The 16,454-nt window shown below is 37.8% G+C and overlaps 1 pseudogene; it reads right to left on the bottom strand.

Annotated features, from left to right (window-relative positions):
• Window positions 1-5,730: 5,730 nt before the first annotated feature.
• On the bottom strand, window positions 5,731-14,794 carry LOC120217369 (annotated as a pseudogene).
• Between the last annotated feature and the right edge of the window lie 1,660 nt (window positions 14,795-16,454).

Here is a 16,454-nt window from a genome sequence, read left to right as displayed (position 1 = left end):
TCCTTGCTAGATGCAAGGCGCTTTGACTGTCACAAAACAGAGAGACATACTCTTGATTGTGCCCAAGCTCCTCCAATAACATCTTCAACCAAATTGCTTCTTTACTGGCTTGTGTAGCTGCTACATATTCTGCTTCTGTTGTGGATGTAGCCACAACTGATTGCAATTTTAAAACCCAGCTTACAGCTCCATCAGCAATTTTGAACACATATCCTGTCGTAGATTTACTTTTATCTAAATCCCCTGCATAGTCAGAATCTACATACCCATTGATTAGTAAGTTTGATCCTCCGTAACATAATGCAACATTTGAGGTCCTTTGATGTATCTCAGGATCCTCTTTACTGTATTCCAATGCTCTTTGCCTGGATTCGCCATGTACCGACTAACCACTCCCACTACTTGTGCAATGTCTGGTCATGTGCATATCATAGCGAACATTAAGCTTCCCACTGCTGATGCATACGGTACTCGAGACATCTCCATCCTCTTTTCTTCACTGCTAAGATTCATACTGGAGGATAATTTGAAGTTAATAGGAAGAGGGGTAGAAATTGGCTTACAATCTTGCATGCTAAATCGTGACAAGATTTTCTTCAAGTAATTTTTTTGTGAAAGTCAAATCTTCCTATTACTTATGTCTCGGTGAATTTGCATCCCTAGAATCTTATTTTCTGATCCAAGTCCTTCATTTCAAATTCCCTAGCCATTTGTTCCTTCAATTCTTCAATATGATCTTTGTTGGGTCCTGCAACCAACATGTCATCCACATACAATAGCAATATAACAAAATCGTTATCACAAGACCTCTTGAAATAAGCCCAAAGGTCTGCATTAAGTCTGTTGTATCCAAGGCACATAATGAAGGAATCAATCTCTTATACCAACACCTCGGCACCTGCTTTAGACCGTACAGAGATTTGTTCAACCTGCAAACCAAGTTCTTTTTCGTCTTCTTCAAAACCTTCAGGCTGGAGCATAAATCTCTTCTTCAAGATTTCCATGAAGAAAAGCTGTTTTAACATCTAGCTGTTCCAGATGTAAATTCAATGTAGTACATATTGCCAAGACTACTCGAACTGTTGTTAGTCGAACCACAGGAGAAAAAATTTCATTGAAATCAATACCTTCTTTCTGAGCATATCCTTTGACCACCAGTCTTGCACGATACCTCTGCACTTGATCGTCACCATTTCGCTTGATTTTGAAAACCCATTTGTTACCAATTGGCTTCCTTCCTTGTGGTAGTCGCACAAGATCACATGTATTATTTTTATGAAGGGCTTCGATTTCTTCTTGCATCGCCATCATCCACAGTGAAATATCTGAGCTGTTTATTGCCTCCTGGTATGTTGATGGCTCACCATCATCTGTTAAAAGGCAGTAAGCAATATTTCCTTCTATAATATAATTGAGTACCAATTGGGACGTCTTCTCACATGATCTGATTGATGAGTTGTTGGAGCTTCAGAACTCTCTGGTTCTTGTTCATCATGTGCTGGTTCTGCTTCAAAAGAATCTCCTTGTTCAAACTCCTTTTCCACATGTATCTGTGTAGTCTCTGACTTTTCAACGCTATCATCGTCTTCTTTTCTTTGTAGCTTGTCTTCTACAAAGATAACATCTCTGCTAATGATCACTTTGCGGGCAGTGGGATCCCACAAGTGATACCCCTTTACTCCATCAACATACCCCAAGAATTTGCATTTCCTGGATTTTGGATCCAACTTTGAAATTTCTTGGGAGTTGTACATCACGTACACTATACTTCCAATACATGGAGGTTTGAATAATCAGCTGGTTTATCAGTCCACATCTCTATTGGTGTCTTCAGCTCTATTATAGTTGATGGAGCTCGATTCACCAAATAACAGGCGGTATTGACTGCTTCTGCCCAGAATGATTTTTCTAGGCTTGCATCCCTCAACATTGCTCTTGTTCTTTCTAACAAGGTTCTGTTCATCCGCTCTGCCACTCCATTTTGTTGAGGAGTGTTCACCACTGTGAACTGTCTTTTGATGCCTTCTTTCTTGCAAAAGTCATCAAATTCTTCGCTTGTGTATTCTCCTTCATTATCTGTTCTTAAACACTTGATCTTATTTCCAGAATCAAGTTCCACCCGCGCTTTGAATTTTTTGAAAGTTAAAAACACATCTGACTTCTTCTTAATAGGGTACACCCAACACCTCCTGGAGTAGTCGTCAATAAATGAGACAAAGTATTTTGCTCCGCCTAGGGATGTAACTGGTGCTTGCCATACGTCAGAATGAACCAATTCTAGAACATTTTTGCCTCTAGAATTTGACGTGTTGAATTTTAACCGGTGCTGCTTACTTGTTATGCAATGCTCACACAAAGTAAGTGATACCTTTGTTAAGCCTGGAAGTAGCTTTTCCTCCACAAGAACTTTCATTCCTTGTTCTGACATGTGTCCAAGTTTCTGATGCCATAGCATTGAAGAATCTGAACTACATGAGGCAACGAGGCTTCTACTTCTAGCAAAGTCTCTCCCTTCAGCATGTACAAGTTTACAGCTATCTTTCTCCTTTCAGCACCACAAGCGCTCCACAGAACACCTTCATGATTTCTTTCTGTGTTTCAATCTTGCTTGCATTATTATCCAACAATCCGTAGGATAATAAATTTTTCTTTAGGCCTTTCACGTGCCGCACATCTGAACAACTTTGATTGTTCCATCGTACTCTTCAATTTGATGGTTCCCACGCCAATGATCTCTAAGGCATGATCACTGCAACTATACACAGATCCTCCTGAGACAGGTTCATACTGATGGAACCATTCTCTTCTTGAGGTCATGTGATATGTTGCTCCGAATCAATGAGCCATATGTCTGCATATCTCTTTCTACATTCCACGGTGGTTGACGCTTCACAGCATAGAGCATCTCCATCATCTGAAGTGTTTGCAGTATTGCCTTGTGGATTGGAGTTTTTATTTAGACTCCAACAATCATTCTTCAAGTGACCTTCTTTCCACAGTTGTAACACTTTAAATTCTTCTTGCTCCTTGACTTCGATCTACCATGTTTGTGACTGTTGCTTTGGCCACGTTCTGTTGATCTCCCTCTCATTGTTGTCAACGCTTCTGCTTGTTGCAGCTTTACTTCTGTCTTCCTTGTTCTTGCGCCGATTTTCTTCTTGTAAAACAGCTGCAACATCATCGAAGACTAGATGGTGACATTACTGTTTGTCAAGTTGATGATGAGTTGATCGTACGAATCCGATAAACTTTGAAGTAGAAGTTCAACACGTTCTTGTTCTCCTAGTTTACAGCTTAAGGATGTAAGCTGAGAAAATAAGGTGTTCAGTGTATTTAAGTGCTCCGTCACTGAAGTAGATTCTGGCATACGGAGAGTGTACAATTTCCTCTTAAGGAAAATTTTATTGTGCAGCGATGTGGCCTCGTACAATTTGGTGAGATGATCCCATATCCCCTTAGCTGTCTTCTTCTCCTCGATGCTTGACAATACTTCATCTGCTAATGCTAGATGAAAGTTTGCCATAACATTCCCGTCCATCTCGTTCCATTTGATGTCATCTACGAAATCCACCGGCCTTTTATTGATAGCCGCTAGACACCCGTCTTTCCTGAGGATGGCCTTCATCTTCAATTTCCACAATGATAAATTTCTCTAATTGAACTTTTCAATGTCAAATTTTGTTGCCATAGCTTCTATTATTGATAGCTCCCACTATTTCACTATCGTGAATAGTTCTCTAGAACCTCAAAGAATGGTAATACATTTTTATTTTCTTATGTTGGAGGATCCACCTTTTGGCAACCACAAAGACAATAAGCAGATATTACACACTCAAATCTGGCTCGGATACCAATTGTTGCGGAAGACGGCTATCGGATAGAGCAAAATCGCAACTGATAATTTGAGAAAATAAAAATGAAGATAAAAGAGACACAAAATTTACGTGGAAAACCCCTAAATAATAGGGTAAAAACCACGTGCAACGGTAAAAGAATTTCACTATGAGAAAAATAAATTACAACCTCTCTCGATCTACCAAGGAGAATACAATGATAATTCTCTCTTGATAAAAAGGAGAAAACAACTCTCAAGAAACTCTCTAAATTCTCTCTAGTATTAGAAGAAAGCTAGAATGCTTTGGGATGATTTTGAAGCTAAATGAGCTAGGGTATTTATAGTCGAAGTCTTAAGGACTAATTTGTAAATACCCTAAAGTACAATGACTAATTTAAGCTTTTACCATTTTTTTTCAACAAATTAGTTGAAACTTTTGACAATTTGCATTGAATGAATTCGGTGCATTAATGCACCGTTTTCCTTGACTTTTCAACAGGCGTTGTAATAACAAACGCCACTAACGTGCACCTCTACTGTGGCGTTTCAACAACAATCGCCACTAAGGTACGGATCTATTGCGGCGTTTTAATAACAAACCCTACTAAGGTATGCCTCTATTGCGGCGTTTTTATAACAAACGCCTCTAAGGTATAGCTCTATAGCGGCGTTTTAACGACAAACGTCACTACGGTTCGCCTCTATTGCTGCGTTTTAGTAACAAACGCCACTAAGGTTCCTCTATTGCGGCGTTTTTATAACAAACGCCACTAAGGTATAGCTCTATAGCGGCATTTAGTGACAAACGTCACTACGGATCGCCTCTATTGCTTCGTTTTAGTAACAAACGCCACTAAGGTTCCTCTATTGCGACGTTTTTATAACAAACGCCACTAAGGTACGGATCTATAATGACGTTTTATTGACAAACGCCACTAATTTTGACATTTACTGGTGTTTTTTTTTATAAAAACGCTGTTGTATGTGAAATCTTCCTAGCGTTTGCACTATAAACCCGCGAAAAGCACCGTTATAGACCCATTCTGTCGTAGTGTGCAAAATCTAGATCATCACTAAAATTTATTCTCAAGTTAATCCGAAGCCTTTTTTTCTCATATCATTCCATAGCCTTCTACGGAACACAAAAACAACACCGATCACTTGTATCTGGAAACCAACCTGACACCTTCACTTCCATTGGTCGTGGGTTTCAAGCAAAACAATCTTATGGTCAGTCTAAAGATTAGTCAGGTACTGCTAATCAACAACACATACACCGTCACCCGAAAAATGTAGAACGATTACTAAAGAAAGAGATTAATACCGAGATGCTACATGTTAAATTTGTGAAAAACGTAATCATATTACCAAAATTTGCTAGTGATTAACAAAGAAGGCAAGTCACAATCATGAGCAACCAAAAACGCTTGCAGCACTTACACTGGGTAACTCGATCATTGATATAAGATGAACTTTGGGCACTGATGCATCAAACCAAATGACTGGCCAACAAGGTGTGTTAACGCATATTCATAGATATGATGGAACTGATTTCTTCATCATTGGCGATGGACCTTCTTTTTCCAATAATAGATATTGAAAATTTTTCTATCGAACAAAAAAATATGTATTACCTCTTCCTAATGTTCTTTTAGTGTTCAATGTTAAAAAGAATTTACTTTTTTAAGTAATTATCTTCTCAATTTCCTATTGATAGTGAATTTTTTATGTTAATTCACTATAAGCTTTGTTAAGGTTATGCATAAGAATGAAGAAAATAAAATTTATGACATTTATTAATTATCATTGAAAAAGAATGAATAATTTACACACAATAAATTCATGTATAAAAGAATAGAGGGAGAGATTTTTTTCACTGAATTGACCTCCAAGATTTATAAGCAACTTTGAGGTCGACCTAAATCAAATGCTTTTCCTCCAACATTGATAGAAGATGATTGAGCAGTTTTCTTCAAATATATCAAATTGACATATTTTAATCTTATTCCGGTGCATGGATTTGTTATGACCCTAGTATGATTAGAGAAGAAAAATAGACGAAGAAGATAGAAAAGAGATAGAAGGAGAATAAAGATTGAGAGAAAAGAATAGATTCAAAGAAGTTTAAAATTCATTCAATCAAGCATGGCTTTCTCCTCCTATAGTACATGGTTTTATAATTACAGTGTACTAAGGCTAACGATGGCTTGACATTTAGGGCAAATTCTTCACATGGGCTGCCAATTGAATTATTGTCGGGCCTTCTTTCTCTAACTTCATCTTATCTGCCAGCGTATCAAGTTACCTATTTTCTTCTCCTCAGCTTCAGAATTTTTAATCCCTAATTACCTTTTCTTCTCTTTTGTAATCCCTAATTCATTTTCTGAATCCCCAATGCCCCTTCGCCTCGTGCTTCTCCTCTTCTTCCCCAACCATGATAGGATTCTTGGGACTACAATCAAATTTGATAGCTACTGGGGTGGATGATGTTCCTCGAATATCTTGGTATACGATATCATCGACTTGTACTCCAGATATCTGGCATCATTGCAGCACATAAGAAAGCTTATTCCTACCAATTACGGTAAACATAAATTCGGAATAAATAGAATTTAGAATGGCTTTATTGTATACCTGGTTTGGACAATTTAGATTGTGAGGGCAGTAATATGATCAATTACGATGGGATTTTGTACATTTACCATCAGAGAATCCATAAACCGAACCCTTTGAACGAATCCTGTACCAGGTCTAGCCCATGACTTGATCCTCAGCCAGTTCTGAGTGCCCAAAAATATTATCTTAACAGTTTGGACCCCTTCCTCTTTCAAGTCTTTTGCTAAGCTACCAATGCTGCATAGTGCAAACAAATCAATTATATATGGTTTGAGAAGTTAGTAGGATACAATGCTTAGTTTTTATTGTAAAAATTATCAAAAGTACCTAATGCCATGACCACGACCGCAAGTGACTTGTTCGATCCATAAATTCTTGGTACCGGGACCAATGGAGATGCAGTCTTCACCCGTTTTAATGGAGCATTTTATGATGTTGACATTTTTGGATAACTGCACATGGATACCATCGGTGTTGGGGCTATTACCAGCGGCCATGATCTTAACCCCTTGGACGTGCACGTTTTCACATCCATTGATCACGATGTGGAACATTTGGCTACTTAAGGATAATAAGCTACGGATCCTGATGTTTTTGGAGTTGGTAAAGCTTAACGTCTGCTCTCGCACACAAATGAAAATCGGTTTAATGAGAATGAATGAAGGTCTACTACTTTAGAATGATTTACGAATTCAAAAATGAATATTGAAAATAGTACCCTGGCTCCGGCAGGACAGTTGGTGTGGGAATGTTTGCAAGCCCAAAGAGATGTTCCTTTGGCATCAAGTGCACCACCAACGATGGAAACGCCGTTGATTCCTTGGAAGCTGAACCATTCGGTACTTATTCCGAGTACTCGATAATCTAGAGGGGTGACCAGGGTGCCATCAATTCTGAAAGTGATCTGAGGGCTTTTGCAGATACCTCGGAAAGCCATAGAACCGAGCAAGTAACGCCCTTTGGGTACATATATATATATATCATGGTAGAGTCTGCCGAGCCACAGGCTGCTTGCCATGCGATGAGGAATGCCTTGGTGGAGTCTGTTTTCCCATTTGGCTTAGCCCTAAAGTTTAACACATTGTAGTTTTTTGTTGCAGACGTTGAATTTATGGCAAAGAGAATCGCAACATTCCACAAAAAGGTCGAGTGCTATTCATGGTTTGAGACGATGATGTAGATCAGAAAATTGAGTGAATGAAGCTGAAGGTGAGTTGTTAATTAGGTGAATGAGGAGCGTCTCGTAGAAAATGGATATTTATAGTTTTGCAGATTCATGATAGAGACTAAAAGGAGTACGGATGGATTAAAGAAAGCAGCAGCGTTTTGTGTTGGTATGAAATACCGCTGCTTGCTTGGATTCAACTTCAGCAGCAATTACTTACGTTCCTGCTGAATGCATGTACATATATCATCAGCAAGCGTCTTCCTTGTACATCACACCATCTATTGCTTTTTATTCTACAGATGCTTCATCCAACTGCTGAATTAAAAAAATCATATATTTCGAATAATAGGAATAATAATCAATCGAAACTAAAGGCAGGCCCGTTTACTTCATGCTGAATCAATTGTAAAGCCTTTCATTTGTTGCGGAAGACGGCTATCGAATAAAGCAAAATCACAACTGATAATTTGAGAAAATAAGAATGAAGATAAAAGAGACAAAATTTACGTGGAAAACCCCTAAATAATATAGGGTAAAAACCACGGGCAACGGTAGAAGAATTTCACTATGAGAAAATAGGAATTACAACTTCTCTCAATCTACCAAGGAGAAAACAATGATAATTCTCTCTTGATAAAAATGGTAAAACAACTCTCAAGAAACTCTCTAAATTCTCTCTAGTATTAGAAGAAAGCTAGAATGTTTTGGGATGATTTTGAAGCTAAATGAGCTAGGGTATTTATAGTTGAAACTTAAGGACTAATCTTGTAAATACCCTAAATTACAATGACTAAATGTGAGATTTTGCCATGTCACTTTTCAACCATTATTAGTGCCAACTATGAACCATTATTGTTGCCAACTTACAATGTATTATGAACCATTATTATGCATTATACAACTATTATTAGTTGTATGACAACTAATAATTTTGCATGACAACTAATAATCTCTCAGTTGAAGATTTGATTAGAATAATCATATCTTCACACCATTCTTTCTACCTTGTACCTTCATGTTGCTTACATTTCTGACAGGCCACAAGAGGATTGACACCAGGTAAATTTATCAGCGTTGATCGCCTTCGTCATGAAATCTGCTATGTTCTCTTTGGTATGGATCTTCTACATATCTACCGTCCCTTCTTCTACCTTTTCACGAATGAAATGATATTGAACTCGTATGTGCTTTGTCCTTGAATGAAATGTGGATTCCTTGCTAGATGCAAGGCGCTTTGATGGTCACAAAACAGAGAGGCATACTCTTGATTGTGCCCAAGCTCCTCCAATATCATCTTCAACCAAATTGCTTCTTTACTGGCTTGTGTAGCTGCTACATATTATGCTTCTGTTGTGGATGTAGCCACAACTAACTGCAATTTTGAAACCCAACTTACTGCTCCACCAGCAACTTTAAACACATATCTGTAGTAGATTTGCTTTTATCCAAATCCTCTGCATAGTCAAAATCAACATACCCATTGATAAGTAAATTTGATCATTCGTAACATAATGCAATATTTGAGGTCCCTTTGATGTATCTCAGATCCTCTTTACTGTATTCCAATGCTCTTTTCCTGGATTCGCCATGTACCGACTAACCACTCCCACTGCTTGTGCAATGTCTGGTCTTGTGCATATCATAGCGAACATTAAACTACCCACTGCCGATGCATACGGTACTCGAGATATCTCCATCCTCTCTTCTTCACTGCTAGGACTTATACTGGAAGATAATTTGAAGTTAATAGGAAGAGGGGTAGAAATTGGCTTACAATCTTGCATGCTGAATCGTGACAAGATCTTCTTTAAGTAATTCTTTTGTGAAAGCCAAATCTTCCTATTACTTCTATCTCGGTGAATTTGCATCCCTAGAATCTTGTTTGTTGATCCCAAGTCCTTCATTTCAAATTCCCTAGCCAGTTGTGCCTTCAATTCTTTAATATGATCTTTGTTGGGTCTTACAACCAACATGTCATCCAAATACAACAGTAATATAACAAAATCGTTATCACCAGACCTCTTGAAATAAGCACAAGGGTATGCATTAAGTCTGTTGTATCCAAGGCACATAATAAAGGAATCAAATCTCTTATACCAACACCTCGGTGCCTGCTTTAGACCGTACAAAGATTTATTCAACTTGCAAACCAAGTTCTTCTTTTCTTTTTCTTCAAAACCTTCAGTATGTAGCATGTAAATCTCTTCTTCAAGATTTCCATGACGAAAAGTTGTTTTAACATCTAGTTGCTCTAGATGTAAGTTTAATGTAGCACACATTGCCAAAACTACTCGAACTGCTGTTAGTCGAACTAGAGGAGAAAATATTTCATTGAAATCAATACCTTCTTTTTTAGCAATACCTTCTTTTTTAGCACCTTTGACCAGTCTTGCACAATACCTCTCAACTTGATCTTCATAATTTCGCTTGATTTTGAAGACCCATTTGTTACCAATTGGCTTCCTTCCTTGTGGTAGTGACACAATATCCCATGTATTATTTTTATGAAGGGTTTCAATTTCTTCTTGCATCGCCATCATCCACAGTGAAGCATCTGAGTTGTTTATTGCCTCTTGGTATGTTGATGGCTCACCGTCCTCTATTAAAAGGCAATATGCAATATTACCTTCTATAACATAATATGAATGCCAATTGGGACGTCTTCTCACACGATCTGATTGACGAGTTGTTGGAACTTCAGAACTCTCTGGTTCTTGTTCATCATATGCTGGTTCTGCTTCAGAAGAATCTCCTTGTTCAAACTCCTTTTCCACATGTATCTGTGTAGTCTCTGACTTTTCAGCGTTATCATCGACTTCTTTTCTTTGTAGCTTATCTTCTACAAAGATAACATCCCTGCTAATGATCACTTTGCGGGCAGTGAGATCCCACAAGCGATACCCCTTTACTCCATTAGCATACCCCAAGAATTTACATTTCCTGGATTTTGGATCCAAAATTGAAATTTCTTGGGCTTTTTACATCACGTACACAATACTTCCAAATACATGGAGGTTTGAATAATCAGCTGGTTTACCAGTCCACGTCTCCATTGGTGTCTTCAGCTCTATTGCAGTTGATGGAGCTCGATTCACCAAATATCAGGCGGTATTGACTGTTTCTGCCCAGAATGATTTTTCTAGGCCTGCATCCCTCAACATTGCTCTTGTTCTTTCTAACAAGGTTCTGTTCATCCGCTCTGCCACTCCATTTTGTTGAGGAGTGTTTGCCACTATGAACTGTCTTTTGATGCCTTCTTTCCTGTAAAAGTCATCAAATTCTTCACTTGTGTATTCTCCTCCATTATTTATTCTGAAACACTTGATCTTATTTCCAGAATCAAGTTCCACCCGCGCTTTGAAGTTTTTGAAAGTGAAAAAAACATCTGATTTCTTCTTAATAGGGTACACCCAACATCTCTTGGAGTAGTCATCAATAAATGAGACAAATATTTTGCTCCGCCTAGGGATGTAACTGGTGCTTGCCATACATCAGAGTGAACCAATTCTAGAACACTTTTGGCTCTAGAATTTGACGTGTTGAATTTCAACCGGTGTTGTTTACTTGTTATGCAATGCTCACAAAAAAAAAAGTGATACCTTTGTTAAGCTGGAAGTAGCTTTTTCTCCACAAGGACTTTCATTCCTTGTTCTGACATGTGTCCAAGTTTCTGATGCCATAGCATTTCAGAATCTGAACTACATGAGGCAACAGAGGCTTCTGCTTCTAGCAAAGTTTCTCCCTTCAGCATGTACAAGTTTGCAGCTATCTTTTCGCCTTTCAGCACCACAAGAACTCCACGGAACACCTTCATGATTCCTTTCCGTGTTTCAATCTTACTTGCATTATTATCCAACAATCCGTAGGATATTAAATTTTTCTTCAGGCCTTTCACGTGCCGCACATCTCGAACAACTTTAATTGTTCCATCATGCATCTTCAATTTGATGGTTCCCACGCCAATGATCTCTAAGGCATGATCATTGCAACTATACACAGATCCTCCTGAGACAGGTTCATAATGATGGAACCATTCTCTTCTTGAGGTGTGATATGTTGCTCCCGAATCAATGAGCCATATGTCTACATATCTCTTTCTACCTTCTACGATGGTTGACGCTTCGCAGCATAGAGCATCTCCATCATCTGAAGTGTTTGCAGTGATGTCTTGTGGATTGGAGTTTTTATTTAGACTCCAACAATCCTTCTTCAAGTGACCCTTCTTTCCACAGTTGTAGCACTTTAAAATTCTTCTTGCTTCTCGACTTCGATCTACCATGTTTGTGACTGCTGCTTTGGCCACGTTCTGTTGATCTCCCTCTCATCGTTGTCAACGCTTCTGCTTGTTGCAAATTTACTTGTATGTCTTCCTTGTTCTTGTGCCGATTTTCTTCTTGTAGAACAGAAACTGCAACGTCATCGAAGACTAGACTGGTGACATTACTGTTTGTCAAGTTGATGATGAGTTGATCATATGAATTCGGTAGACTTTGAAGTAGAAGTTCAGCACGTTTTTATTCTACTATTTTATAGCTTAAGGATGTAAGCTGAGAAAATAAAGTGTTCAGTGTGTTTAAGTGCTCCGTCATTGAAGTAGATTCTGACATCCGGAGAGTGTACAATTTCCTCTTAAGAAAATTTTTATTGTGCAACGATGTGGCCTCGTACAATTTGGTGAGATGATCCCATATCTCCTTAGCTGTCTTCTTCTCCTTGATGCTTGACAATACTTCATCTGCTAATGCTAGATGAAAGTTTGCCATAGCATTCCCGTCCATTTCGATCCATTTGTTGTCGTATGTGAAATCTATCGACCTTTCACTAATAGCTGCTAGACAACCGTCTTTCCTCAGGATGGCCTTCATCTTCAATTTCCACAATGAGAAATTTCTCCCATTAAATTTTTCAATATCAAATTTCGTTATCATAGCTTCTATTACGGATAGCTCTCACTATTTCACTATATGTGAATAGTTCTCTGGAATCTTCAAAGAATGAGTAATACCTTCTTACTTTCTTATGCTGGAGGATCCACCTTTTGGTGGCAACCACAAAGACAATAAGCAGATATTACACACTCAAATCTGGCTCGGATACCAATTGTTGCGGAAGACGGCTATCGAATAAAGCAAAATCACAACTGATAATTTGAGAAAATAAAAAATGAAGATAAAAGAGACACAAAATTTACGTGGAAAACCCCTAAATAATATAGGGTAAAAACCACGGGCAACGGTAGAAGAATTTCACTATGAGAAAAATAAGAATTACAACTTCTCTCGATCTACCAAGGAGAATACAATGATAATTCTCTCTTGATAAAAAGGAGAAAACAACTCTCAAGAAACTCTCTAAATTCTCTCTAGTATTGGAAGAAAGCTAGAATGTTTTGGGATGATTTTGAAGCTAAATGAGATAGGGTATTTATAGTTGAAGCTTAAGGACTAATCTTATAAATATCCTAAATTACAATGACTAAATGTGAGATTTTGCCATGTCACTTTTCAACCATTATTAGTGCCAACTATGAACCATTATTGTTGCCAAATTACAATGTATTATGAACCATTATTATGCATTATACAACTATTATTAGTTGTGTATGACAACTAATAATTTTGCATGACAACTAATATCATTTGCATCAACATATATATGCTTGCTACGTTTTCACTCCAAATGTTCTTATTGCTGCAACTTTCTTAAAACTTTTCCATTCATAATCTCATGGTTGCAATTATTGTTCAACCTCGCAATTTCCCTTTATTATTTTCTTTTCATATCATATTTTCCTAGATATGTCAGTGTTTTTAGAGAAGTAAAATTTGATTGAAGAATAAGGAAGATGAAGAGAAGGATGAGGAAAACTTAGGAGGGAAATTGAGGGAGTAAAAGTAGCTTCTCCCCTGCACGATTACATCATCTCTTTAGTTGAATTCAACCTTTGAATCGACAAAGGAGTTAATTTCTTTCCAAGTCCTTATTTTGTTTCCAACCCAAAAATGTCTTTTTTATGGCTAAATGGGCTCCCCAACCTAAATCAAAAGGCCCAACTTAATCCAAAGCTTCTTAATGGGAACATGGATCTCTCTAAAACCCACTCGAGTTAACCCAAAACTATTAACTCAGGATTTGAGGCGTTATAATTCTTCCCTCCTAAAATGAAATTTCATCCTCGAAATTTACCTAAATAGAACAAGTGTGGTATTAAAGTTACATACCCTCTTCAGGCTCCCAAGTTGCCTCTTCAATGCTAAGGTTCCTTCAAAGAACTTTCACTAATGGTATATGCTTGTTCCTTAATTCTTTGACCTCTCGTGCCAAAATCTCAAAGACACCTCCACATTAGACAAGTCTTGATTCACCTCAATTTGCTTTATCGGGATGATGTGAGAAGGATCAGAACGATATCTCCTAAGCATCTACATATGAAACACATTGTTGATGCAATCTATTTCATTTGGCAAGGCTAATGAGTAAGCAATGGGACCAACCCTCTCGAGCACCTCATAAGATATAATAAAACATGGTGTCAATTTTTCTTTGTGCCCATAATGAAACACCTTTCTCCAAGGATATAGCTTAAGGAAAACTTTATCGCCCACAATTAACTTGATCTCTTGACACTTCAAGTTTGCATAAGACCCATGTCTATCGAAGGCCTCTTTCAATCGACCTTGGATTAACTAGACATTTTCCTTGGCTTCTTTGATCAAATATGGACCAACAATCTTTCTTTCATTGAGTTTTGTCCAATATAGAGGAGTCCTACACTTCCTCTCTTATAAATCTTCATACGAAGCCATTTGGATGGTCAAGTGAAAGTTATTATTGTAGGCAAACTCCACCAACGGTAGGTGATCTTTTGAACTACCCTCGAAGTTAATGAAACAATATGTGAGTATATTTTTTAAAATCTAAATTGCACGTTTTGACTGACCATCGGTTTGCAGGTGGAAAGCGATGTCCACATCTCAAAAAGACTTCGATATATTGCACTCCAAAGGTCTATCCCACCAATAGTTCATGTTAACTAGTATGCCATCCTTAGAAGCCTTCACCCAAACAAGGGCTCTCAATTCTGTATAAAATAACACGTCCTTCAAACTGGCAGAATTGTCCTTGAACATGATATCATTACGCATAAGCCAGATACTACATAATGTTGACGCCATCGCTATCGTCCAAAGATTTCACTGTAAACCTGTGAAAAGGAATAAAGAATAAAAAAAGCACGGTTTTGAAAGATTTTCAACGTCCACCAAGTCCACCGCTCACCAACAACAAAACAGCCTCCAAATTATTCAATAAAGTGCAACCAACAAACAAATGATTTGCATTTTCTGGGATTAATCCACAAAAAACACAACTAGGCTCTTCATATTCAAAAAATCCTTTGGTAGCCTGTCGGTCTTCAGCATCCACAAAAAAATTAACTTAAGGTTGAACTTTCGACTTACACAACCTATCAAAGTCAAAGTTCGGCTCCTCCACCCCAACATTAACCATCTGTTGCGTAAGAATCTTCACCGAAAATAATCTAGCTATATCATGGATTCAAATCAATTTATCTGCCACACCCGAGAAGATTTTACACCCTCGATTACTTTCATTAATTCCTCAACCATAAGCCATTCCCTATCAGCAAGGTCCTAGTGAAAATTGTATCCCACTTCACGTTTCCACGGTCAGCCCCCCTCGTTAAATTGGCTACTGACACTCCTTAATAGAAGATAATCTATACAGTCAAGAAAAAAGGTCAGCAAAGGATTTTCTCCGCACCACCAATCCTCCCAAAACAGAGTGGTTTTGTCGTCTCCAATTTGCCACGTAAATGACTCATTATTCATCCAACAAGACACCCCCACCTTCATCCAGTTCTTAATAATTCTCCTCCAAACAATCGACATTCTCTTCAATTTTGTACTATTAAGCAGCCTAGATGCAGTCCCATATCTTGATTTAATAACCCTCCTCCATAGAGTCGATCCTTCTGTAGCAAACCTACATCCCCATTTTGTCGATAAAGCACTATTTTTGGCTTGAATGTTCACTACTCCCCCACCACCCTTACAACGAGGTAAGCTAACTCGACTCCAACTAACCTGAGGCATCTTCTTTTTCTCGACTTAAACGGGGCCTCTATAAGTATGCTACACATTCTATTCACTGTTTTTCTTCTTCTAGACTTTGGTTTATGATTACACACGATCAATATGGATTTACTTATTACAACGCAAGCCGGATGTTATTTTTGTTGTTCCTAGATTCATTTGTATGATAAAAGACATTTTGACTTTGATATAAAGATTTTAGCTCTGCTAATGCTCTATCTAAAATTCACTGAATTGTTTTCAAAATTAAGAATTGTTTATCACTTATCGTATGTTGAAACTCCTCAACAAAATTCAATTATAGAGAGGAAACATCAACATTTATTGGTTGCGGTATGACCCTTGTATTTTTAGTCAAGAGTTCCTACTTGTTTTTGGGGTGATTGCTTGCTCACAAGACTTCCTTCACTTATGTTAAATAACGTGTCTCCCTATGAAATGTTATATTGTCAAACTTCAGATTATGGACATCTAAAAATATTTAGTTGTTTATGTTTTGTTTTTACATTACGTGTGTTGAGTTAATCGATCGACGAATCGACCAAGAGGGGGTGAATTGGCAATAAAAATTTCGGTGAAGCTTTTGCAGAAAATAGAAAATAATTGCAGAGCGATTTAGAGTGGTTCGACTTTCTCAACCAAAGTCTACGTCCACTACCTTAGCTATCCACACTAAGGATTTTCCACAAATTCACTAATTTGTCTTTCTTTTGAGGACAAA

The sequence above is a fragment of the Hibiscus syriacus genome, unplaced genomic scaffold (assembly GCF_006381635.1).
Source record: "Hibiscus syriacus cultivar Baekdansim isolate YM2019G1 unplaced genomic scaffold, ASM638163v2 tig00000773_pilon, whole genome shotgun sequence".
In the NCBI taxonomy this organism is placed as follows: Eukaryota; Viridiplantae; Streptophyta; class Magnoliopsida; order Malvales; family Malvaceae; genus Hibiscus; species Hibiscus syriacus.
The sequence above is the reverse complement of the archived record's forward strand: the minus strand, read 5'-3'. Positions and strand labels throughout refer to the sequence as shown.